Consider the following 26,574-nt stretch of genomic DNA (forward strand, 5'->3'; position numbering starts at 1 on the left):
GTCAATTATACCAACAAAGAATGAAAATGGCATTTGATAAGAAGGTCAGGCCTCGTGTGTTCCGAGAAGGTGACCTTGTGCTCAAGAATATTCTATCTTTCAAACCAGATGCTAGGGGAAAATGGACTCCTAATTATGAAGGTCCATATGTTGTGAAGAGAGCCTTTTTAGGCGGTGCTTTGATTCTTACAACTATCGATGGTGAAGAGTTCACTCGTCCTGTGAATGCTGATGCAATCAAGAAATACTTCGCCTAAAATAAAAAGAATAACTCGCTAAGTTGAAAACCCGAAAGGGCGGCTTAGGCAAAAATGAGCATCTCAGTGGATTGAAAACTTGAAAGGGTGATCCAGGAAAAATTTAGAGACATAAAACAAAAAATTCATCTCGATAGATTGAGTACCCAACCTTGGGGAAATCTATGCAAAAATTAGGGATTATGGCAAGTAACTGCATTCGTTTGATCTCTAGTCATGGGGGCAGTTTTGAGAAAGTCATTCAGTTCTTATTCATCATTCTCAACCGAAGCCAACAACGCAGCGGATATTGAAGTTGGTAGAAGGATTAACGATCATTGTCTTTAATGTATCCCTTTTTCCATGTAAATTACCGCTTTCAAATTTTGTAAAGATCTATGGAGTCTTGTCATTTACAGATTACCATTCTATTAAATAAAGTTGAGCTTTTGTCTAATTGTTTCTACTCTTATTTATTTTTCAGCTAAATATAATTGAATTTTATGATGATAATTTTGAAACAAATTAATAAATAAAAATCATTTTTCTTAAAATTATGAAAGAAATTACTTTAAAAAGCGATCAATTTCAGTAAGGAATATCAACATCAATCTAAGAACAGTAGAGTCCTAAAGTGCGAAGCATTGTTGGTCTTCCCCAAGCGATTTCTTTGGTAACTCTTTTCCTTCCCAATAGTAGTCAGGCATCCGCAGCTATGTTTGTGGGTCACCGCTACAGTTGATTTGTAGGCTCACATCTTCAACAGTTTGGCTCAGATCCCGTACAAAGTTTTATCTCCTATAGTCCTGGGCGGAGTTCATTCCTGATTCCCGACAGTGTTGATTCTGAGAAGTATTTGATTTGATCCCCTGCGAGGTTGTCTCTCATTTGATATGGCGTTGACCTAAAATTCCCCACAGAGTTGACAATTTGGATCCTCGGTAGCCAGGGTTGAGAAATTCAGAGTCAGATGATTTGCATCCATCCCCAGCATGTTTCTCCAGTTGGTGTTTCCATCTTGATGAGATCAGCCGAGTGTTGTAGTGATGATTCAAATCGGTGCATTTGTATCCTTTGCGTTAGTTTTTTCGGCATGATAATCAATTATATACATACATATTCATATGTTAGATATTTCATCATGCATTTTCTATTTCATTTGATTCCTTATTTTTGATCCCCTGCTATGGTGACATTATTTCCCCATGCAGATTTGGTGTGTCCGTCCTCCTTCAATTGTAGAGTGTCGACCCCCCTTAAGCATAAAGAGTTTAACCTTTCTCATTCCCCACTGAGTTATTTCCTCGTGGATGATTATTATTTTAGTTTCCTCCCTAGTTAATTATCTGGATGGAACCATTCCCCCTGAGTTATATCCTCATCGGGTTGAGTCTTTGTTCGACTGTTTCTTTATAGCTCTTACCTAGATAGATACTTTTGGTCCCTTGAGAGTCTATTGCCCAGTAACTGGTAATATTCTTTTCAATTTATGAGTACTTTACTTTTACCCAGTACCCGGTAAGAGTAACCTACTTCCTATATTTTTCCCAGCGGATTCATTTTCACGTTTCCCCGGGAAGTCTATCCTTGATATGTTCATCCTAATCGGTGAGGAATATTCTCCCTTTTTGGTTTTTTACCCAGTAAAAAGGTCGTTGTAATCCCTATTTCATCCCCCATAGATTTAATCCTTGATATGTTCATCTCAACTGATGACGAATTTTCTCCCCTTTGCAGTCTTCTGCCCAGTAACAAGTAGTTCTAAATCCTACTTTTCCCCTGCTGAGTCTATCCTTGATATGTTCATCTTAACCGGTGACGGATATTATCTCTTTGGTATTCTATCCAGTAATTGATAGATATAATTCATATTTTTCTCCGACAGTCTATCCTTCATATGTTCATCCTAACCGATGACGGATATTCTTCCTTTCAGTCCATCCTTGATATGTTCACTTTAGCCGGTGACAGATATTCTCTCTTTGGTCTTCTGCCCAGTAACCAATAGTTATAAACCCTATTTGATATTTATCTAGTAGGTCATTCTTACCAAGTAACTGTTATGAATACACCTTTTTTTCCTCAGCGAGGCATCCTTGATATGTTAACCATAATCGGTAACGAATGTCTCTCTGTCAGAATATGTTATCTTCCTACCCAGTAACCGGTAATAGATAATGTACTTCTGGTACTCCTGTGTTGAAGTTCATTCTTCCCCAGTTGAGTGTGAATGCATATTTCCTTAGTGAAGTTGCCATTCCCTGCTTGGTTCGAGTATTCTGGTTTGTTATGATTTACCCATTTCCTTTACATATTTCCCTTATCCCCGACCAAGTCCTTCCATTGATTTATTTTCGTGGAATTCCCTCGTTGTCTCCAACAATTTTTTAAGTCATAGTCTGGCCTACGCACATCACTTTTATCTCCTAGAGTCTATATCTCCCTAGTGAGTTTTCCTTATGGAATGCAATATGCTCCTGTGGACTTTCAGTCTCTCCGGTTTCTTTTCCTTTGTGTCAATATATTCCCCGCAAAGATTATTTTAACATTCATATCATATGCATCATAAGGTCTCTTAGGGACCAAAAGTTGTTTCTATATGTTATTATTTAAGTCCATTCTGCTGAGTTGATACGAATATTTTAACCTTCACATCCTCAATCAGAATATCCTTAAATAGGGGCAGCTGTAAGACCCTAAGATCCCTCATGGTATCTTATCATATGCATTAGCAGTGAGATCACACCTTAGCATTCTCCTTAACCCTCATTAATTGGGTTTGCATTGGTAGAGGTCACCAAGCATATTTGATTGTATCATACTTTGTTTTTCATTATTTACTAACCAAAATACCAAAAATATGTCTATGTATAGCTTATTTCTTTTGTAGGTAGTGTGTATGCTCACCTATGCTTGATCAAGCTTATATCTAGAGTTTGAGACTCTCAATGCAAGGAGACTAATCAAGAGATGATTCACATTGACTTTAGACATCATATATGGGTCCCCATGATATTCATATATCATTTTGATCAGAAAATCATCAAGAGTTTGAAGCTTGTTTTCCTTGGAAGCCCTAATTCATCTAGGTATCTTGTGTGACTTCCTTAGCAAGTTTCTTCATCAATTGATCAAATATTTCAATAGATACTTCATATTACATCATATTACATATATATAATCCTCCATGAGTCCCAAAAATCAAGAGAATGTCAAGCTAGCGAGATGGTTCATGGTGGTTGACCAGAGAAAGTCAACCGGTCAAAACTGGGGTTCCCTAGACCCTATCTCCTACAATTTTTGTCATAAGAAAATGATTCCAAGATAAAAGTTACTCCTTATGACATTCCAAACAACTTTCATGTTATATTATAGAACTTGTTTTTCTTGGAAAGTCATTTTTCATGGTGAAAGATTATAAGTCATTTTGTCTGAACCCTAGTTAGTAGGCTAACTTCCCAAAACCATAACTTGCTCAATTTTTATGAGATGAAAGCCATTAAAATTTCATGATCAAATTCAATATTCCCTATTCAACTTTATGTTTGAAAGAAGTTCAAATTCAACTTGAAAATGCATGTTCCAAGTGGAAACATTATAGGTCATTTTGGGCCATTACCATTGAACAAGTGATTTTTCTCAACTTCTAAAATGCATAACTCCTTCATGCCAAATCCAAATAAGGTCCAATTTGTGACCAAATTGAAGAGTTTTGAAATAGCTACAAATTTTATGAAGGAAGTTTTTCCATTTGAAGTCCATAACAAAAGTTATTTAAGGTGGAAGAAGTAAACATTTGACTTGGTACTTAGAAAATTTTCATTTATGTTTGATTTTCCAAAATTACACCTTAAATTCATATTGATCCAAGCTTCAAATGGAAACGTGTTCAACATGAAATTTGTTCCCCTTGGTCTCACCTTTCCAAACAGTCCAAGATTATCTCATCTGGATCAATATTGAAAGAGTTTTACATGGGTGTAATGCTTGGTACCATTTGGAAGTTTCTCATGTTCAATTTCATTTCAACATTGCATTGCTTTCAGCATCACATGTGCATGATTTGGACCTTTTCCAATCATTCTTTGGCCTTTGTACACGCCCATGCAAGCTCATGATGCAATTGCTATTTTTGGATTTCAAATGAAAGTGTGTAGAAAGCATTTGAATTGGCTATAAATACAAGTCCAATGAGCTCGGAACTTCATCAATACCTTGCCCAAGCTTTGCCAAGACGATTCAAACCCTTCACTCCATAGAAATTCTTGAAGATTTCATTGAAATCGAGTTTGAATTTCACCTTCTATTTTGAAATTTAAACTCCAAGAATTAATTTCCCTTTCCATCTCAATCAATCACTACAAGCAAGAGGAAGAGGAATCAAGCAAATCCAGATCAAGATCAAGCAAATTGAAGGTGAAAATTCATAAACTTCATCTCTTCGATTCTCTCTTAATTCTTCACTATTCTTTGTGATTTTTGGTTTTCTTAAGTCCTATCAATGTAGGCAAAAAGATTGAGTTGCTTTGAGGTTAAATCGAAGCAACTCAGATCATAAACCTCAAATTTCAAATCCATGTATCTTTTAATATACTTGGAATTTGAAGAAATGGAGGTCAGATTCGTGCTCCTGAGTATTTTTTCTTCAAATTAGTGTATTCATTTTTCAATTTTTCATGAAGTTTTGGTTGGACCCGTCCAGTGGTCCTCACCAGAGAAGATGATCGGACCTAGGGCTCCGGTGGTGTGTTGACAACTTCCCAACCATCTGATCTTGATTCCACGTTTTAATCTTAACCTTTCTTTTGTTTGACTCATGTTGTAGCGCGCTTGATTCATGTGTTTGGTGCACCTTAGCGCGTGGCCATCAGATCTGCCACCTCAATTAATGAGGGAGATCTGATGGCCCTTGTTTTTTTGAATTTCTTTTTATTTTCTGATTTTTCATTTAATTCAGTTATTTTGTTTAATTCATATTAATTTCATTTTTAATCCAAAAAATATGGGACTTTCACCAAAAATCTTTAAATATTTTTCTCTTTCATCTTCTGAATTAAAATTATTTGTTGGATTAATTTTGATATTTTTCATGAACTATATGTTTTTATGCATATTTTTAATTGTTCAAAAATACTTCTGACTTTTCAAAAATCATGAAATTTTTTATCTAAGGTCCTTTGACCTAGGATAAGTGTTTTGGCCATTAATTTGGTGTTTTGAAGAGATTTTAGGTTTTGACCAAACTAATTTGTATTTTTATGCATTTTTAATTTGATTTTTAATTGATTAATTGTGTAAAAGTTATGTTGAGCCATTTTTATGGTCTTGTGATGTTTGACTATTTGGTTGGGCATTGGTCAAGGTTGACTTGACTTTTATTGGATTAAAATCATTGGGTTTAGGGGATTGATGAAATGTACATTTTATCTCCCAAAATGAATGAATGATTTTAATTTGATAAGATTCCTCCCATGACCAATTTGTGTTTCTCTCATATCCCCTCCCTCTTCATCTTCATCCTCATTCTTTCCTATCCTTTTCATTGACCAATGAAGTCTCAATATCCTAAGGCTAATTGGTTCATCAATGATCTTGTGTCAGATGAACCAATACTAGTATAGATGAGATATGTCCATCCCTTGTGATCTTTTCTTTTAATGTGTGGTATATTTTAGGAGTTTGGTTCATCATGTCAAATCTCTAACATGCATTAGCACCTAAATTCCTATTGCCCGGCCTCAGATTGTTGCGACATCTACATAACTCCAATTACGATTGTTTAACATAGAGCTAAATTTGACCCTAAAGGCACATCATTCTAGTAAGTGAGATTGTAAGTCTCCCATCTTTCATGGTATTGTGTGGAAACTCAGCATTTTTTTCCTTCCTTTGGAAGATGTCTTGGTTTAAGGATCCATGCTTGTGAATAGATGGTTGGGTGTTCTCCAAAGAATGACTTAATCAATTGAAAAGCAAAACACCACTAACATAATTAACTTTGACTAACATTTGACTAATTCTTCTTAATATTGCTTTACTTTCAAGTCATTTACTTTGTGCAATTTAATTTTTTTGTCATTTACCATTCATTTTCATTTACATATCATTTAACTTGTTTATGTTTATGCCATTTTTACTTTGCTCATTTGAGCCATACATTGTGATTGTATGTATTGGTTTGTGTATTTTGTTTGTGTTTGTGGTCTTAGGACCTTAAAATACCTAACGAACAACAAAAAACCTATAAAATGTTTGTGTCGACTGTTGAGCTTGATCTGAACTTTTGGACTTAGGATTAGGAAACATTCCCTATGCAAAAGATTTCGCCAATGCCAACATTTTTGAGACCAAGTTATTGAGAACTGAGCCTTCATCTGATGCAAGTCTTGAGATTTATTTGAACTCGTCTGCTACATTATCTTGATGCCAACTGTTATTTTGATCTTGTGTCTGATGCATTATCCTGAGTTAATCAAGGAGTATTTCATCTGATACATGAGAAGACCAAGAAGACTGCTAGCTATGGGATTTGCTTGCTTGGATATGGCCATCTTTATTTGATGCCTTGATCTTCATGATGCTTGATATTGCTAATTGCTTGATTCAAAGTCCAAAGGGAAAGTGGGTTTTCCATATGACATTCTTATCTGTTGGATTGCATCTCATTGGTAAGATCTTTTCAACTCTTAACTTTTAATTTTATGCTTAGGATTAGTCTATTCATCTCCTCCCACTTCTTAAATTTCAAAACCTCTCCCCCTTTTCAAAAACTTTCTTTACTTGTGATTTCAAACTAAGACCTTATTTCGAATAGAAACTTTGGCCTTAGAGCATTGAATTATCAAACTCTTTTCTTAAATCAAACTTGTAAATGAACTTAATCATATTGACCTAAAATTTCAAAAGACAAAAAGAATTGACACCCATTCAAACTTTTGGGCCCTTTGTGCCTCTTTTAACTTAAACCTTTGATTAAAAGCAACTCACTCATTTTGAAATTGTTACCACGAACTAGGAGGTTTTGATCCCTCATTTTTCTGTTGGTACGTAGGCACAAGTCTGAAGGTCTTGTCAAACACAAAAACATAATAAATAAATTCTTTTCTCATCCCCACACTCTACTTTACTCAAACATCTTTTACACCAAAAACACATACACACATAAAAACGGGCTCCCTATGAGTACCTAGGATACTTTGGGTGCTAACACCTTCCCTCTGTGTAACCAACCCCCTTACCTGTAATCTCTGGCATTTTATTAGTTTTGATTTGAAAACTTCTTATCTTTGGATTTTGTTTGTACTTTTCCCTTTTCCTTTGGAAACAATAAAAGTGCGGTGGCGACTCTAGTTTTATTGATGATAAGCTTATCGATAGCTTGATGGTCATGAATTTACCGCTACAATCTGGTTATTCTGGTTTCATCTGATGCATGGATTATTATTTGTTTATTTGGCTTGTTTGAGGCTTAATCCAAATGATGGAATTCTTGCTTTACTTATGTCATAAAGCTTTCTATCTCTTGGTTAGATCTTTCCTCCCTAACTTTTACTATACGCTCTAGGATAGTCTCTTCTTATTCTCCCTTTCTTTAATTTTCAAAATCTTCTCTCTTTTTCAAAATCGTCTTGTTTTTTAGCTGGAATCATTTTTTTCGATAAACCTTGACTTTCGTCAAGTGATTTTCAAAATCTTTTTCTCAATAAATTCTAATCCATCTTAAGCATATTTAGACCAATTTCAATAGACTAAAAAATGCCTAACTCGTTTAAAGCATTTGTGTGCTCTTTGTGCACTTTTCCTTTTAAAAACTTTTCTCAAAGCTTAGACATGAGCCATTTCCATATTTGAGATATAATTAACCTATCCCCATAGTATTGATGACAATTATTTTCCATCTGTGAGAGCTAGTGGTATACTTGTTGATCCATATCCAAGTTGGAGCCCTTCTTATGATGATGCAAAGTTCCCATACTTTTGGGTGATTAGTCGAGTGTTCTCCGTAAAATGACAAAATGTCTTCTCTTAAAAATGAATCAAAATAAACACCTTTGTTATTTTAACGATGAACTACAAGGTTTTGATCCTTCATTGCAATTTGTTGGTACGTAGACATGAGACTTCAAAAGTTCTTGGCAAATTCAAAAATCATAAAAAATATTTCTTTTCCCATCTCTCCAATCTTTTGCAAACAATACCCATTTTCAAACCAAAAGGCACATTTTCAAAAGGTTCCCATGGAGTACCATGGATGTTTAGGGTGATAACACCTTACCTTTGCATAACTAACCCCCACACCCTTATCTCTTTTATTGGTTTTGATTTAAAAACTTCTTTGGGTTTTGTTCGTACTTTTTCCCTTTTCCTTTGGAAACAATAAAAGTGTGGTGACGACTCTTGCTTTATGAGTTTAGTTAACCAATATCTTAATATCAAGACTTTTACCGCTACACTTTGTGAGTATGAAAGGATTTCTTAATCCTTAAGACTTACTCGTGGGGTAAATTTGGTTACTACAAGAATCAAGGTTTAATCTTGATCTGCTTGGTTAAAAGGAAGACTGAGTAAACTTCTAGATTCTCAAAAGTCAGAAAAACCAAAAGAAACTTTTGTTTGAGAAGATTCGGATGGGGATTCTGATGATTAGGAAATGACATTCCTTTTCAAGAGATTTCAATAGCTGACCAAGAGTAACAAGGGACTCTCTGGTAGAAGCTCTAACTTCAAAGGTTTTTATTCTAAGAACAAAAAAGATGATCACAAGATCTGCTACAACTGCCACAAGCCTTATCACTTTTGAAATGATTTTCCTAATCTACAAAAGGATAAATCACTTAAGGAAATCCCTATGAAGGAAAGTGTCAAAAATCAAGTTCGAGAAAGGTCTCATGGAAACATGGGATGAACTTGGTGATGAAGAAGATTCAGATAGAGAAGCTGAATAAGCCAACCTTGCACTGATGGCTCTACACTCTCTAATTCAGAATCTGAGTCAGGTTCTGACTCTGAATTTGATGAAGAAGATAAGGTATATTCTAACCTATCTTGGTATGATCTTATTCAGATTTTCATAAGCCATTATCAAGATTAGGCAAGGCACGTGAAGGCTATTAAGAAATAACTTGAGTTTCTTAAGAAGAATTGAAATCTTCTAAAGAAATTGTTGAGTCATTAGAAAGAAATCTAGCATCTTATTGATCAAGGTATGACTCTCTAGGATTTCTTAACAATAGATCTCAACATAACTATGCTTAAATCGATGATCTATGAAGTAGGCAAGAGCAAAGGAGAAAGTTTGGGCATCCATGAAATATGTGCAGATTTTCAAAACCTTGACATGGAAGAAACTCTCAAAACCATCTTCTTCAAGTCATCCTGGAAAAAGTCTTAATGACTAATTTCTGTCTGATGTTGAAGGAATCAAAGTTATGAACCCATCATAGTCAATAACAGAGAAGTCAAAGGTTTTGATAGAACCAAGAACCTTATGGTCAAAAGTTATGCAGATGTAAGAACCTGAGATCTCAAAGTTAGTGGCTTTGATGAAACCAGACACTATGATCCAAAACTTAAAAGGTCAAGGTAATTCAAACCCAAATACCTTCAAGTAAAAGGTTATGATAAAACCTATACTTGAAACTTATGGATCTAAGTCTTCTAAAATGTTCAGAAACTAATGTCAAAGCTTATCCATGATAGAATTTATATAAAAAGAAAGTCTGGAATAAGGTTATACATTACTATAAGGAAATGTCACAAATTTATAAAAGGCCTAGAGTAACAAAAACAAAAGGATCCATAAGATTATGGGTACCAAAATATGAAATTGTGTTTGCAGATATGCTCAAAGGAAAAAATAGTGCATTTGTCCTAATTTTGGGATAATAGATGACTACATCCTCCATCAAGAGGAAATCATATGCTTCAAATCCTAACTCTGAAAGAGAAATGATAGTTAAAGTATGGAGAAAAGAAAAATAAGAGTACTATGGTTACTAGTACTACTCCAAGACTGTGTTGAACGAGGACCAGGTTCAACGACAAGAGTGTTTAAGACGGATTCACATCATTAAGAGCATTTTTGGAACCAAAAGTTGTTCAAAAGTCACACTAAGGTATGTCTAAACTCCTTCTTTTTATTTATACAACTTTTATGAATGAGATATTATTTACTTTAGTTTATGTATCTATCTCCTTGATACATAACTATCCTAGATGATATGTCTGCATAAGAATTCTCCTAACAAGTGCAAAATATTCTTTTGTATTCGTGTTCATATTCTTTGTTTAGAACCAAGTATTGTGGGCTCAAAAGTTTTGATCAGAAAAGTGTTGATTGTTCAAGTAAACTCTTTAATGAGTTGTTTCGCTTGTCCTAACTTTTGTATTTTAAAAACTTAATTCTTTTCTAAAAAAGGGTTTATGATCTTATTTTAAAAGCATGATTCTAAATATGGAGTATCAAAGACTAATGCTAATCAGAAGTAGCTTCATCAAAGTCTTGAACAAACTCTGATGACATGTGGCCTTTGAAAAGAATCAGGCTATGAGACTCAGAAAAGAATAAGGATTTCTTGTAACTTTTTATAAAAATCCATGTGTCTGAAATTTTTTCTGTTAGTTGTGACTCTATTTGGGCAGAATCTGTAGAGTAGTAATGCTTTACTCCTTGGATTCTCTGTAGCCTCTCTCTCTGTGTGTGTGTGTGTGTGTGTGTATGTGTGTGTGTGTGTGTCTCTCTCTCTCTCTCTCCCCTCTCTCTCTCTCTCTCTCTCTCTCTCTGTCTCTCTGTCTCTCTCTCTCTCTCTCTCTCTCTCTCTCTCTCTCTCTCTCTCTCTCCTCTCTCTCTCTCTCTCTCTCTCTTGTCATTTCTTACTTTTTCGTTGTACCTATTTATCTTACTCGTTGGTTTCTCCAAAAGATTCTATCTGATTTGCGTTTTCAAAATCTACTTGTCTTAAATATTTCTCTCTCTTGGCTTTTCCTTCTCATTCCCTATTTAAATTGATCCTTCTTAGTCTAAGTTTCTCATTCTGGTTTTACAAAAATATTTTTCTCCCTTGGCTTTTCCTTCTCATTCCCTATTTAAATTGATCCTTCTTAGTCTAAGTTTCTCATTCTGGTTTTACAACGTGTCCCATAAACCTGGTTGACATAGTTGTGCCATCTTGCCCTGGTTTTCAAAAAGCTTCTATCTCTCGGTCTTGTCCTAATCTAAATGACCTCTATCTCAAATCGTGGTGTGAGAAACCAACTAGAGAGCATAAATGAAAGGATAGTTCTTCTTGGAGAATTGGGAGTCTCTGACTGTGATCTTCTGCTTCTTCTTCCGTCAGGCATCAGAGTGAAATTTAATCAAGTAATCTTCAACCTCCTAAAGATAACATTGCCTCTCCTTGAGTGAAAGTTGTTCTTCATTCCTTATGAACATGTTCTAGGTGAACTTTTCTCTTTGCAAGGAAAGGTTGTAAGTCTAGAAGAAGTTTCATTTAACATAGGATTGAAAAGTTCCTAGTGAAGATCATGTTGTTTCGTAAGAAAAATCCAGCTCCTTTTTTCTTTTCTCAAACTTTGGCAGTCTTCAGACCATGCCTTAGTTTTTCTTTGTTCTTTTGTATCTTTTGCCTTTGTTTTTCCAGTTCCGGTAATAAGTTGTATCTCTCGAGATCCAATGCTTCGATTAAGCTATTGGATCAAAAAGAATACTTTTGTTTCTAGAATGGATCTTTTCGTGTAATTTTATTTTATTTTTGCTTAAGACTTGTATGTTCAGATTCATAGGTAAATTTGATGTACACTTTCTAAGCCTTTGATTGTATAACCAAATAAATTTATGTGATTAATTAGATGTATCAAATGAAAAAGAAATATCAAGTTAAGGAGTAATGTGTTTTGTTTTCTTTTTGAATTTTGGACTTCTTAAATCAGTTTTCAATAAAGGAATTAACTAATGATTAAAATGATGGTATGTTAATTAAGAAGGGAAAAAACTCCATCGAACTAAAAGGAATGATTACAAAAAGATGTTTATAACATTAATCCTAATCATCCCTAGGTATCCAAGAATGGAAAAAGTTTCCCCAATCTAAATCCAGTTCATCTTCTTCATCTGAATCAAAATGAACACTTCTCTCAATCCTCCTCTTGTCTTGGACTTCTTCTTCCTCTTACTAATCCTCTTATGTGGCTTCAGTGCCTGAGGAAAAGAGATTGAAAGAATTCCTTCAGAGGGTATGACCTTCTGATCAAAAGTTGCATCAGAGACTAGAGGAGCCTCTAAAAAATAGGAGCAGTAGATTGTTCATAAGTTGTGTTCATATTAAAACATACGTATGTTGAGTGAATGAGGATTTGTATTTTGGCCTGAACATGTGCTTTTATAACAAAATTTTGAAAGGTTAAACACTTTGCGTGTTTAAGATTCTGAACTTTGAAATTCTCAAAGCCAATTACTAATTAAGCATGCCATATTGGATCATAATTACTCGTTGCAAACTGAAACGATAGTGATTTATCATAAGAAGTAAAGAATTTCTTTGGTTTGTTATGTTTTCTTTTAGATTTCTTAAAAAGGCTTTAAAATGTTTTAAATTGTCTTATTATTTTGAAAAAGTTTTAATATATTTAAAATTTCCAATTGGTGTCAAATATTTCAGTTGGTGTCTAGAACTTTTAAATTGTTTCAAAAATTCAATGTTTCCAACACTTTCAAAATTCTGTGCATTTAAACTTTGTTAAATTTAATTTTTTTTCTCAGTTTTATTGTTATTCTATTTATTTTCAAATATTTTTTATAATGAAAAATGGGGATAAAATATTTAAGAAAAGACTGAAGCATCAGAACTTGAACAAAGCAATTTCTGCCAAAACAACCTCTGTTTTATAAGCTTTATGTTATTTATATTTTTGAGTAATTTATTTTACTATTCTTAAATGACTAATTTTAATTAAACAAGGAAAAGGATTTAAGGAAAAGATTACAAACCTTACCTTAATAAACTGTCAGACTAAAGGAAGGGCTTACAAACCTCAACCTAAGGCCTTCCAAACTTAGGGGGGCTTACGAGCCTCAACCTAAGGCATGTCAAACTCAAGGAGAGCCTACAAACCTCAGACCCTAATGTTAAAATTTGTTAATTAAAATTATAGGATTAAATTAACATAGATAAGGAGTTAATAAGAGCTTACAAACCTCGTCTTAATGGACTATCATACTTAGGGGGGACTTACAAACCTCACCTTAATGAACTGTATAACTTAGGGGGAGCTTACAAACCTCAGTCTCTAATGTTGGATTGTGTTAATTAAATCATCAACCATTGATCTTAAATACATTTTTTTTTTCATCATCAAAAGGGGGATATTGTTGGAACAATATTTATTCATGCCCTTAAAGATTTTGATGATAATGAAGTATTTAAAGAACAATAGCATTTACTAATGGTTATTCTAGTGTGTAGGATTAAAAGACATTAACCTTGATGTCGTACCCCAAAATTTTTACCATGTGAGTGCAACTTCTGTTAGATGTGTTTTGTATGATGTCAAAACTTGGATACTTTAGAGTTAATGTATATTGGGCGGTATCCTCTGATTCTCTATGTGCATCTTAGCATTAGGAAGCATAAAAGTATTTTGAAACAAATTGGAAAAGGTCTTATGTTTCAAACATGTATGAAAAATCAATTTTTTGGTGAAAAAACTACATTACAGGTCGACACATGCAATTACAGGTCGACCTATAGAGAAATTTTCCTGGCTATAGGTTAACACGTGAATTCTATAGGTCGACACATATGCTGCAGTATTAAAGCATGTATCTTTTGTTTCATGTTCCGAGTCTTCAGGTAGACACATAGGGAGTGTATAACAGTCATAGGTTGACACATGACCTAGACAGGTCGACCTATGCATCAAACAGGTCAACACATAACCTTTATAGGTCAACCTATGCGATGTATTTTTTCAAAAATTCATTATTTTACAAGTACTATGCATTCCTCTTTGACCTAAATCACCCATGCATATAAATACTTCATACATGCATCATTCTCTAGTAAGGTTTCTAGAGTGAATCAAACCTACATGAATCCGGGATTTCAAGGCATCTCATCATCTTCAATTCAATATATGGATACACATAATCAAACTACACATAATCATTTATTTATTGGGTTCCATCTAGATTAGGATGGATAGCATTCACTTAGGTTTATCGTATCGAGAAAATTGGGCTGATATCTTTAAGTCATTCAATTAAGAAAACCGAGGTGGGTTTTTCCTTCAAGATCTTTAGGGTTTCAAGGGTTTGACAGGATTGTGCAATTCGGATCTGATCGAGTGAAGCCTTTGGACTATGTGAGTCTTGCAAGGGAATAACGTGAAATGATGGATCGAGTTGACAAATCTTCGGTTCAACAAGTGTGCGCTTAGGATTAATTTAGATGGGTGAAAGCCTTGAGACAAGGAGGCCGTGCAAGGAAGTAGCAACAACAAATGAATTGAAGCAAAATTGTTGGTGATTTGATCAATCTTTGATCAAGGTTTTGGAGGTGCTAGAGTCAAGAACAAACTTAGGGTTTATGGGATTTGATTTCTCATTTATTCTATACATACATTTGCAAAGTAAGATTTTTTATATTAATATCTCAATTCCAATTTGAATTGAGGGCAGACATACCCATAGCAATGTCGATTGGGGAACTGCCTAAACAAATCCTTATGTACTCTCTCTGTCTCTCTATCTATTTATTTTTCGGATCATAAATTGTTGATCACTTTGATCTCTTGATCAACATTGTTTAGATAATAACTTTTGAATCATTTGTTAAATTTGTGTTGTTGTAGTAATCACATACCTTTTGTTAGTGATTGGATTTCTAAGAACTACAAATACTATACTAATATCCAAACTTTGTTGATTGATCACAAAGTATTCGACAAATTGTTTCAACTAGCTTTTATGTGTTGTTATCATTGGAGATAGACCTTTACTATAGTGGAGTATTCAATTTGTTGTTTAAAGTTTTTTTAATCAACTTGTGGATTGTTATCATACCATTGACACGTTTATGCATATCAGAGCTATTCAATAGTAGGTTTAGTTTGACGATTTTTGATTCGGGAAATATTTGAAACTTGTTCCACGCTATAAATTTTTCTAAATAAATTTTTAACTTGGGCTCTATTCACCCCCTATAGATCTAATCCTATCATCTAACAAGTGGTATCACGAGCTCCGATTGTTTTCGATCTTAAGATTTACTTATTAGATAATGGGTACCGGACCTAAAGGGGTGTATAATAGAGCACCTATTTTCATCGGTGAAAATTAGGGCTATTGGAAAGCTTGTATGTGTATCCATATTAACTCCGTATATAAGGGTGTACGAGACGTCATCATCAATGGTCCTAACAAAATTATAATTACCATTGGTGAAGGCGTCATCGTACCAAAACCAGAAGGTCAATGGAATGATAATGATAGAAAGTTGTGGTCACATGATTGGAAAGCATAAAATATTCTCATATCCACTTTAGGTGTTGATGAGTATTATCGTATTTCTCATTGTGAAACCACTAAAGCTATGCGGTATGCATTAGAAGTTTCCAATGAGAGAACTAATGAAGTCAAACAAGCTAGAATCAACGCAATAAACCAAGAGTTTGAACTCTTTCATATGAAGCATGGTGAAACCATTGTCGACAGACAAAAGAGTCTCACACATATTATTAATAGATTGAATGCTCTAGGTAATCCTATCTCCAATTTTATTTCTACTAACAAAGTTTTAAGATGTCTTAATAGGGAATGGTAACCCAAGGTTACCACTATCAAAGAGGCAAATGATCTTAAAGCACTTGATCTTACTACTTTGTTTGGTAAATTGCAAGAACATGAGCAAGAACTCACTTTCTTGGAAAAACATGAAAAAGAGTATGAAAAGATGGTGAAGAAAGAGAAAGGTAAATACAAGGTGGAAGAGAAGAAGTCCATTACTCTAAAGACTTCTAGTTTCAAGTCCTCAAAGAAATAGCCTAGTAAGTGTGAAGAAAGGGATGACAAGCCCTTTGATGATGATAATGTTGGGCTATTTGTCAAGATATACCAAAGGTATATTCGGAAGAACAAGGTCAAGCACTCTAAAGGAACTTAGCCATATTTAGAAGGGAGTCTGATAACACTAAAATTTACCGTATTTTCGACTCCGATTTCACATGCATTCTAGTTGTTTTATTATCATTTTGTTATGTTATTAGTATGTTTTTCTTTGTTTTCAGGTTTTTACTTTAATCGGAGCCCCAATCGAGAAAAGGAGCGAAAAAGAGCCAAAAACCCTAAAAATCAGCATTTTGTTCTTGTGGCCTACCCCATGGCTGGCGCCATAGACCCTGCCATGACGTGTCCAAGCTCAACTTCCCTCAACTTCCACGTTCCCCACTACTTCCACTAAGGCGCCTCGTTTTGTGCTTGTGGTGGGCGCCATGGCCTTGTGGCGGGCGCCACAAGAGGAAAGTTTTTCCCTCCCATTTTCAAGTTGAAGGGCATCCTTGTCATTTCCATCTTTTTACTTGCTTATAAATAGAAACTCGAAATCACTTTTACAATCATCCAAACTTAGAGCAGACGCAAACTCAGAGCAACTTTGTTTCACTTAGGCATATATTCAGTTTTATAAAGTGGTAATCGCTTCGCATTGGAGTGTTACCACAATTGTGTAATCGAGTCTGTGATAGAGTCTGTAATCGAGTTTGGATCACTTTGGAAGGAAGTTAATCCTGCCGCCATTTTCATTTCCGCTTTGCAATTTATTCAACCCTCCGATTGTAGTAGGTTTGTATTACTTGTCTTTATCTTATTTATTTTCCCGCACTCGCTTTACTTTATTTATTTCCTCGCATTCGCTTTACTTTTATTTATTTCCTCGCACTCGCTTTACTTTTATTTATTTCCTCGCACTCGCTTTACTTTATTTATTCCCTCGCACTCGCTTTACTTTTATTTATTTCCTCGCACTCGCTTTACTTTATTTATTTCCTCGCACCCGCTTTAAATTATTTATTTCCTCGCACTCGCTTTAAATTAATTACTTTCCGCACTCGCACTACTTTTATTTATTTTCCGCACTCGCACTACTTTTATTTATTTTAATGCACTTTTACTTTACCATGTCTAGCTAAATTTATAAGGTTAGAATGCAAGGATCGTAATTGAACCAGTAATCCGTACAATTGTTCGTAGAAACACTTAAGGGCTATTTTAACTTTCAACTTAAGTTTTCCCGCACTTCAATTCCGTTGGGTAAGATCGAAAGTCGTCCAACGTCTTTTTAAACTTAATTGTTTTTAACTATTTCAAAAACAACGAAAGCGCTTTGTCTAGTTCATTAGGAGTTTTTAACATTAAGAAGAAAAGAGATTTTAAAACTATTTTCGGACGCGTTTATAAGTTTAGAGTCTGGTTCGTAAGAACCTCTTTTGGTTAAGAAATCCAGGTTATAATACTTTTCAACTTAGTCAAGATACTATATTTCTTAAAAATAGGTTTACTACTCTAACGCAATACGCGCCTTTTTATAAATGACAATAAGAGGGTTTGATTAGGGAGTACAACTCGGTTCTGAATACACGAAAGCGACAGTTCCTGTTAAATTAGTTCTTTTCAAAGTAGGAAACACTGCTCATAAGTAGCTCTATTAGCAAGTACTTGGATTATTAATTAATCATGTGAATTACATTCGACCCTGTCCTTATTAATTATATTTTATTTCAATACTTTACTTTTCATTGCACACTCCAAAAACACCTATTTCGATTGCCTTTGATAAGCACCATAACAATAGATAACGATAGATTGACACTTGGTCTCTATGGATTCGACAATCTTTTATATTACTCTGACACGTTCGTATACTTGCGAAACACCGCATCAAGATTTTGGCGCCGTTGCCGGGGACCAATTTCGTCAAATTTCATTTTCCTGTTGTTATATCGTTTAGACTTAGGCTATTTCCCGCCGGTCAATGCGAAGAACTCGCAGCACTGGAAGTTTAAGCTTAGTATACCCTCTGGAGGAACCTGAACGTTACGCTCGCGCACGTTTATTCTTTCATAGAATTAAGAGAGCTATGGCCGAAGATCAAAACCAAAGACCTCTTAAAGATTTCGCTCAACCATCTAATGAAGAACCTAGTTCTAGTATAGTAAACCCAACCATCCCAACTAATAATTTTGAACTTAAACCATCCCTGTTGCAACTAGTGCAACAGAGACAATTCGTAGGTCTCGCTACTGAGAACCCAAACCAACATTTAAAAATATTTCTTTAATTAGCAGACACTTTTAAAACCAATGGAGCTTCTCCTGAGGCAATACATTTAAGATTATTTCCTTTTTCCCTCAGAGATAAAGCCCTATCATGGTTAGATTCCCTTCCACCCAATTCCATTACGACTTGGGATACCCTTAGAAGAGTATTCCTTGCTAGATATTTTCCCCCGAGTAAAACAGTCGTTCTTCGAAACCATATAACTAGATTTACCCAAAACCAAGGAGAATCGTTGTTCGAAGCTTGGGAGAGATATAAAGAGTTGTTACGAGCATGCCCACATCATGGTTTAGAAAATTGGTTAATCATTCAAACCTTCTATAATGGACTTCATTACAACACAAAGATGACCATCGACGCTGCCGCAGGCGGTGCTCTGATGAACAAACCTTAGCCTGAAGTTAGTGCCCTCATCGAAGACATGGCTCAAAACCATCAATCATGGGGAGTCGAACGAGCGACAGTTGAGAAGAAGGAAGCCCAAGGAGGAGTGCATGAACTAAGCTCTATAGACATGATGCAAGCTAAAATGGACGCATTAGCCCTCAAAGTCGAGCATATGTGCATAAACCCAAATACTGTAGCCGCAGTTTCGTCGGATTGTGAGATATGTGGAACCAAAGGACACCAATCTGCAGAATGCAGTCTGTTAAACGAAACCCACTCTGAGCAAGTAAACTACACCCAAGGGAACCCATATTCGAATACCTATAACCCTGGATGGAGGAATCACCGAACTTCTCCTATAAAAACAATAACCCTATTCAAAATAATGCGCCCCCGAGACCTAGTTATCAAGCCCCAAGATCAAATCAACCTATGCAACCTGTACCACCAAAGCCGAGCCTTGAGAAAATTATGGAAAATTTTATCACCGCTCAAACCCAACAAAACAAGGAGTTCATGAACCAAAACATTCATGTTAACGAATTGATTACTCAGTTAGGAACCAAGGTTGACCAAATAGTTACTCATACTAAGATGCTTGAAACCCAGATCTCTCAGGTAGCTTTAAACCAAGCCCCTCAGACCACACCTGAAGGACAATTCCCTAGACAACCTCAACAAAATCCGAGAGGACAAGCCAATGCCATTACCCTACGAAGTGGGAACGCTTATGATGAGCCACCAAACCCTAGATTGAGTGAACCCAAAACTTCTAAGGAATGTACCAAACCCACGGACGAAGTAAAGGAACCAGAGGAACCTGAAAACCAGGAAGGTCGAGATAAAGGAGAAGAACCTAAAGATAAAACTTACATACCACCCCCACCATATAAACCACCTATACCATATCCGCAAAGACTCAAACAAACCCAGATCAATAAACAGTATCAAAAATTTATTAAATTTATAGAAAAACTTCATATAAAAATCCCTTTCACAAAAGCCATCACCCAAATACCTTCTTATGCAAAGTTTCTCAAAGACATCCTTACCAACAAACGTAGACTTGACGATCTGAAGCCTTTGGAGTGTAATGTTATTTCCGAGGACAAATTAGCAAAGAAAGATAAAGATCCTGGAAATTTCTCCATCCCTTTCCTTTTGGGTAATCATGTCATCGAAAAAGCTTTTCTAGACTTAGGAGCTAGTGTGAGCCTAATGCCTTTAGCAGTTTGTGAGAGGTTAAACTTAGGAGAATTACAGCCCACTAAGATGTCACTTCAGTTAGCCGATAGATCTGTTAAGTATCCGATAGGCATTTTAGAAGATGTTCCTGTTAGGATAGGTCAGTTATTTATCCCTACTGATTTTGTTATCATGGACATCAAAGAGGACAATGATATACCAATCCTTCTAGGTAGACCATTCTTATCGACTGCAGGAGCCATAATAGATGTCAAGAAAGGAAAGTTGACATTTGAGGTAGGTGACGAGAAAATAGAATTTATACTTTCGAAATTTCTTATGGCACCTATGATGGGAGACTCGTATTATGCCTTAGATATCATTGATGAATGTGTTAGAGAATTAGAACAAAAAGAAATTATAAAAACAATTAAGTTACCATCAACTCTCATAAGGGAAGATGATGACTTTAAGAAACCCTACATCGATGATAACCTTTACGAATGTTTATCCCTTACTCCAGATCCTATGCCATGCCCTAAGAAACCAACCTTAGAACTTAAGGAACTACCTAAGAACCTGAGATATGAGTTCCTCGATGAAAAGATGAACCGTCCAGTTATAGTTAGTGCTACCTTGAGCCAAAAGGAAACGAACCAACTTTTAGACGTTTTACGAAGATATCCCTCAGCCTTAGGATATAATATCTCTGACCTGAAAGGTATAAGCCCATCCGTATGCATTCATCGGATTTCACTAGAAGAAGATTCAAAACCCTCCAGGGAACATCAGAGAAGAATAAAACCTATAATAAGTGATGTTGTTAAAAAGGAAGTTCTTAAGTTACTTGAGGTAGGTATAATCTACCAGATCTCGGATAGTAAGTGGGTGAGTCCTGTGCATGTAGTACCTAAAAAGGGAGGCATCACATTCGTGCAAAACGATAAAGGCGAACATGTAGCAAAACGTTTAGAAGGAGGATGGTGGATGTGTATAGATTATAGAAAATTAAATAAAGCAACTAGGAAGGATCATTTCCCTTTACCATCTATAGACCAGATGTTGGAGCGTCTAGCCAGACACTCTTACTTCGGCTATCTAGATGGATACTCTGGATTCTTCCAAATACCTATCCACCTCGAAGATCAAGAAAAAACTACCTTTACATGCCCTTATGGAACTTTTGCCTACAGACGAATGTCGTTCGGCCTCTGTAATGCCCCAGCTACTTTCCAACGCTGCATGATGTCAATCTTTGCAGATTACCTAGACGGTATCATGGAAGTGTTTAGGGATGATTTATCGGTTTACGGATTTGATTTCCATAATTGTCTTGCTAACCTTGAGAAAATCCTGGAGAGGTGCGTGGAGGTGAACCTCGTGCTAAACTGGGAAAAATGTCATTTCATGGTAACCGAAGGAATAGTTTTAGGACATATAGTTTCTGAAAAAGGTATAGAGGTAGATAAAGCTAAAATAGAAGTTATAGAAAACCTAAAACCCCCAAAAACCATCAGAGAAGTCCGAAGCTTTCTTGGACACGCTGGATTCTACCGGCGTTTTATTAAGGACTTCTCCAAAATAACTAAACCTTTAACCGGACTTTTAATGAAAGATGCTGAATTCATTTTCGGTGAAAAATGTAATGACACATTTAATCTTTTAAAGCAAGTGTTAGTATCGGCACCCATTATGAAACCACCTGATTGGTCAGAACCTTTTGAGATAATGTGCGATGCTAGTGATTATGCAGTTGGAGCCGTTCTAGGACAAAGGAAAGATAAAAAATTACATGCCATTTATTATGCCAGTAGAACCCTAGATGCTTCCCAACTTAACTACGCAACAACTGAAAAAGAATTACTCGCTGTAGTTTTTGCTATAGACAAATTTAGATCCTATCTAGTAGGAGCAAAAATTATAGTTTACACCGATCATGCTGCCATTCGTTACCTATTAAGTAAAAAAGATGCCAAGCCCAGGTTACTCCGATGGATTCTATTACTATAAGAGTTTGATTTAGATATAAGAGATAAAAAAGGCACTGAAATTGTAGTAGCCGGTCACCTTTCTAGGCTAGAACATCTAAAACCAGAATTAGTACCCATAAATGATGATTTTGCCTATGATAGACTGATAGCTAGAGTAGAAACCATTGAAGATAATAACCTAGATCCTTATAAGCATTCCCAAAATTCCTTAGCAATAAATAACGTACCCTGGTATGCAGACTTCATTAATTACCTAGCTGCTGATATAGTACCCCCTGATCTTGACTACCACCGCAAAAAGAAATTCTTCCACGATGTGAGAAACTTCTATTGGGATAAACCGCTCCTTTTCAAAAGGGGTAAAGATGGCATTTTTCGCCGTTGCGTTCCAGAAGAAGAGGTAAATAGTATTATCAAGCATTGTCATTCTGCACCTTATGGCGGACATGCGAGCACCTCTAAGACATACGCCAAGATTCTTTTAGCTGGCCTATTCTGGCCTACCATGTGACGTGATGTTTATGCTTGCATTGTCAAGTGTGATAGATGCCAACGCACTGGAAACTTTTCAAGGCGTGATGAAATGCCTCTAAGAAACATTCAGGAAGTAGAACTCTTTGACGTATGGGGTATAGATTTCATGGGAACTTTTCCACCATCCTTAGGAAATAGGTATATCTTAGTAGCTGTAGACTATGTGTCTAAGTGGATTGAAGTTATAGCTGCACCCACAAATGACACTAGGGTAGTAATCAAACTATTTAAAAACTATATATTCCCTAGATTTGGAACACCACGTTTAGTCATAAGCGATGGAGGATCACACTTTATATCGAGAATATTTGACAAACTTTTAAGAAAATATGGAGTTAGGCATAGAGTAGCAACACCATACCACCCACAGACTAGTGGCCAAGTAGAAGTATCTAATAGGGAGATAAAACAAATCCTAGAGAAAACTGTTTCTATTTCTAGGAAAGACTGGTCTCAGAAGCTTCAAGAAGCATTATGGGCCTATAGAACCACTTTCAAAACCCCTATAGGAATTACTCCTTATCAACTAGTTTATGGAAAATCATGTCACTTACCATTCGGATTAGAGCATAAGGCCTATTGGGCCATTAAAACTTTGAATTTAGACTACCTAGCCGCTGGAGAAAAGCGTACCCTAGACATTCATAAACTAGAAGAACTTAGGAAATCTGCCTACGAGAATGAAAAAATATATAAAGAGAGGACAAAAGCCTATCACGACAAAAGAATAGTAAAGAAAAATTTCAATATAGGCGATCCTGTTCTCCTTTTCAACTCTAGGTTACGACTCTTCCCTGGAAAGCTACGTTCAAGATGGACTGGTCCTTTCGAAGTACCCAAGATTCTGAGATCCGGAGCCGTAGAAATCAAGAACGAAACTCGTAGTCCATTCATTGTAAATGGACAAAGACTGAAGCTCTACGAAGGAGGAGACTTTCCAGGATACTACTCAAGCCACACCCTGATTGATCCACCAATTCCTATTACTACAGGTGTATAAATTCTAATCGTCAAGCTATTGACGTTAAACAAGCGCTGCGTGGGAGGCAACCCATGGTTTTTCTTTCATTTTACTTTTTCGCATTTATTTAATTTTATTTTTTTATTTTATTTTATCATATTTTGCATTGAAACTAAGATTTGAATGGTTTGTATTTTCAGGATCACTTTCTTAACTTTTACAAGATGCAGGATTTCGATGACATGCACGTGGCCTATAGAGATAATGCTCAGAGGGAGCGCTACATCGCTCTATATCAGCGTCCTATGGCACCCACACGTTATCCCGATCAGCACTGTATGGAGGCACTGGGTATCGAGCCGAGTATCCGATTCCTTAGCCACCAGCTTCACTGGGACGAGTGTGATGATGACTTGAGTAACACATATAGGAAACTGACTTTGGAGTTCCTGAGTTCATTCGACTATGACCCATATTTTGGACCAGATGGGTATGCTGCTTTCAAGATTTTCGGAGTTGAGTACTCCTTCAGCCAGAAAGAGTTCGGCGACTTATTGGGCTTTCAGACTACTCCTGATGCTATCCCGGAGACACCTATGGGATATTTCCTGGGTAAGGAGGTTGAGAAGTTTTGGAGTGATATCACGTGTGGAGGAAGCCAGGATCCATCTATGCAGCTGTCTCATGTCATACATAACCCAGCCTTCAGATACTTTCAGATGATATTAGCACATTCCTTCCTAGGAAGGCCGGATGCAGAGACACTACTGAGTGAAGAGGAGATCTTCCTATTATTTTATACATCCCAGTCTCGCCCAGTAGCATGTGGGAACTTTTTATTATACAGTCTCAGCGGTATCTCCAGATCTACCGAAGGAGTCATCCATGTGGGTGGAATCATCACGCAGATTGCTGTCGCTTTAGGTCTGTCTCGCAAGCTGTCACATCTCCGGATCTACTGTAGGTACACTACCATGGACATCGACTTCTGTTTGACCAGAGGATTGATGAGGAGAGCCTCTTTCCACCCATGTCAGTTCCGACTGCTAGTCGACAGCGAGGCCATCCATTACTTCACACTGCCAGATCCTATGATGACCAGTGTGCATGATCCAGCGAATTGGAGTTATGCTCTGGAGGGCCAGGGAGAGACTATTGAGGAACCAAGATCACCACCCATTGTTGAATACACACCTACACCACCATCTCTCAGAATCACTGTTTTCTCTAATAATCTTTCATTGCAGACACCCGACATCCGCACTCAGATTGCTGAGTGTCGTAGAGAGATCGCAGCGCTTAGACAGGAGGTGGCTGACCTCACTTTACAGATGGGAGTGTCTGATCTCACTCATGCTACTGAAGTCGACTGTCTATATCAGGAGATCGCAGAGCTCAAGCAGGAGGTAGCCATGCTCCGTGGTTCCTCTCAGGAAGATGACATCCCCACTATATGATCTCACCATTTCATCTTATTTTATCTCTTTTTTATATTTCTCGTATTTACATAACTCATCTTATATTATCGCATTTGGAATATTATATAAACTACATCTATACATTAGTATCTCTATTTTTATCTATATATGTTTTATGTTTATTTTATTTGCATTTTAATTTTTCAGTTATTTATTTATTTATATTTAATTTTTGTTTTTGTTTCAGTTTCATTTTTATTTTTTGTTGTTTTTACCTTTATAAAATTATGCAAGTCAAAGATACTAGGAAAATCACAAGACAAATGCTATCCGGACCCCTCGAAGCCAAAAGACAAGAGAAGCCCAAGCCAAAGGACCAAAATTCGGCCCAGCCAGATTTTGCCTTGTGGCGCCCGCCATAGACCCTGTGGCGCCCGCCACAGCGTCTGTAAAAGGTCGGGGCAGAACCCCTTTCTTCACCATTTTTGCAACTTACAACCTTCCAAACCCATTTTTTCACCTTGGAAAAACATCCTTGAACCCACAAAAAGCTCATACTTTTCTAACCACCACACCACACAAATCATTATTCCAATTTCCATTTTCGATTTCATCCGTCGGATTTTGTAAAAATCCAACCTTTTCACAAACCACTTCATCTTCTTCATCACTTTTCAAGAGCTTTTCAAATGGAGTTTAACGGATTCATTCTTCGAGGAGGGAAACCGGGGGATAGACAAAGAAAAATTATCGAACGGTTGCAAAATCGGGAAATCCTCCCGACAAGGTATGTTGACGAAAACTGTCTCTACACTTTAGGTATCTATCATAGCATATTTCATTTATTAGATAATTTAGGTTTGCATAATTTCTTTTCCAATAAAGAACCTACCTATGAGCGGTTGACAATTCAATTTTTGAGTTCCTTAATTTATATTGTCAATCCTAACACTGCTAGCACAATTGGTACTGTCAAATTTAGAATGTTTGCTGTTGAATACCAATTCAGTACCGACGAACTAGCCAGCTTGTTAGGAATCCCTCATGGGGATGGTGCTATTTGTGAGGCCCCTTTGGATTCCGAATGGTCTGTTGAGGTATTTTCCTTCTGGGAGCGTTTATCAAACACTTCCATAAACTCTTTTGAAGGAGTTCTTACCTCAACTATCCATAACCCGACCATCAAAGTTTTTAGATATTTGTTGGCATGCACTATTTTTGGCCGGGAGAATCCAAATAAGGTTAATGCTAGAGAGCTTCTATTTTTACAAGGAAGCCTCACAAATAGACGTATTAATTCGGTCTCGTTCATGCTTGCTCATATGACTTTAACTTTGAATAAAGCGGGACCGATTTCTTTTGGTGGATTGATTACATCTATTGCTCGGGCGCTTAACCTGAATGATGAGATGGCTACCCTAGAACCCTTACCTCCTCGCACAATTAACCTAAAATTTCTGAGAGACATGAAATTGTGCCGCTCGAGGAGAGAAGGAGGCTATATGCTTATGGTTCATGGTGTAGCCATCCTGTC

The 26,574-nt window shown here is 36.2% G+C and overlaps 1 non-coding gene and 1 pseudogene across 1 annotated transcript; one reads left to right on the forward strand and one right to left on the reverse strand.

Annotated features, from left to right (window-relative positions):
* Positions 1–18,748: 18,748 nt before the first annotated feature.
* On the reverse strand, positions 18,749–18,855 carry LOC127110044 (small nucleolar RNA R71). The gene has a single exon (XR_007797282.1). It is a non-coding gene; the product is annotated as a small nucleolar RNA R71 (small nucleolar RNA).
* A 3,966-nt stretch (positions 18,856–22,821) lies between these two features.
* Positions 22,822–26,574, forward strand: part of LOC127106072 (uncharacterized) — a 181,472-nt pseudogene continuing 177,719 nt past the window's right edge.

The sequence above is a fragment of the Lathyrus oleraceus genome, chromosome 7 (genome assembly GCF_024323335.1).
Source record: "Lathyrus oleraceus cultivar Zhongwan6 chromosome 7, CAAS_Psat_ZW6_1.0, whole genome shotgun sequence".
Classification (NCBI taxonomy): Eukaryota; Viridiplantae; Streptophyta; class Magnoliopsida; order Fabales; family Fabaceae; genus Lathyrus; species Lathyrus oleraceus.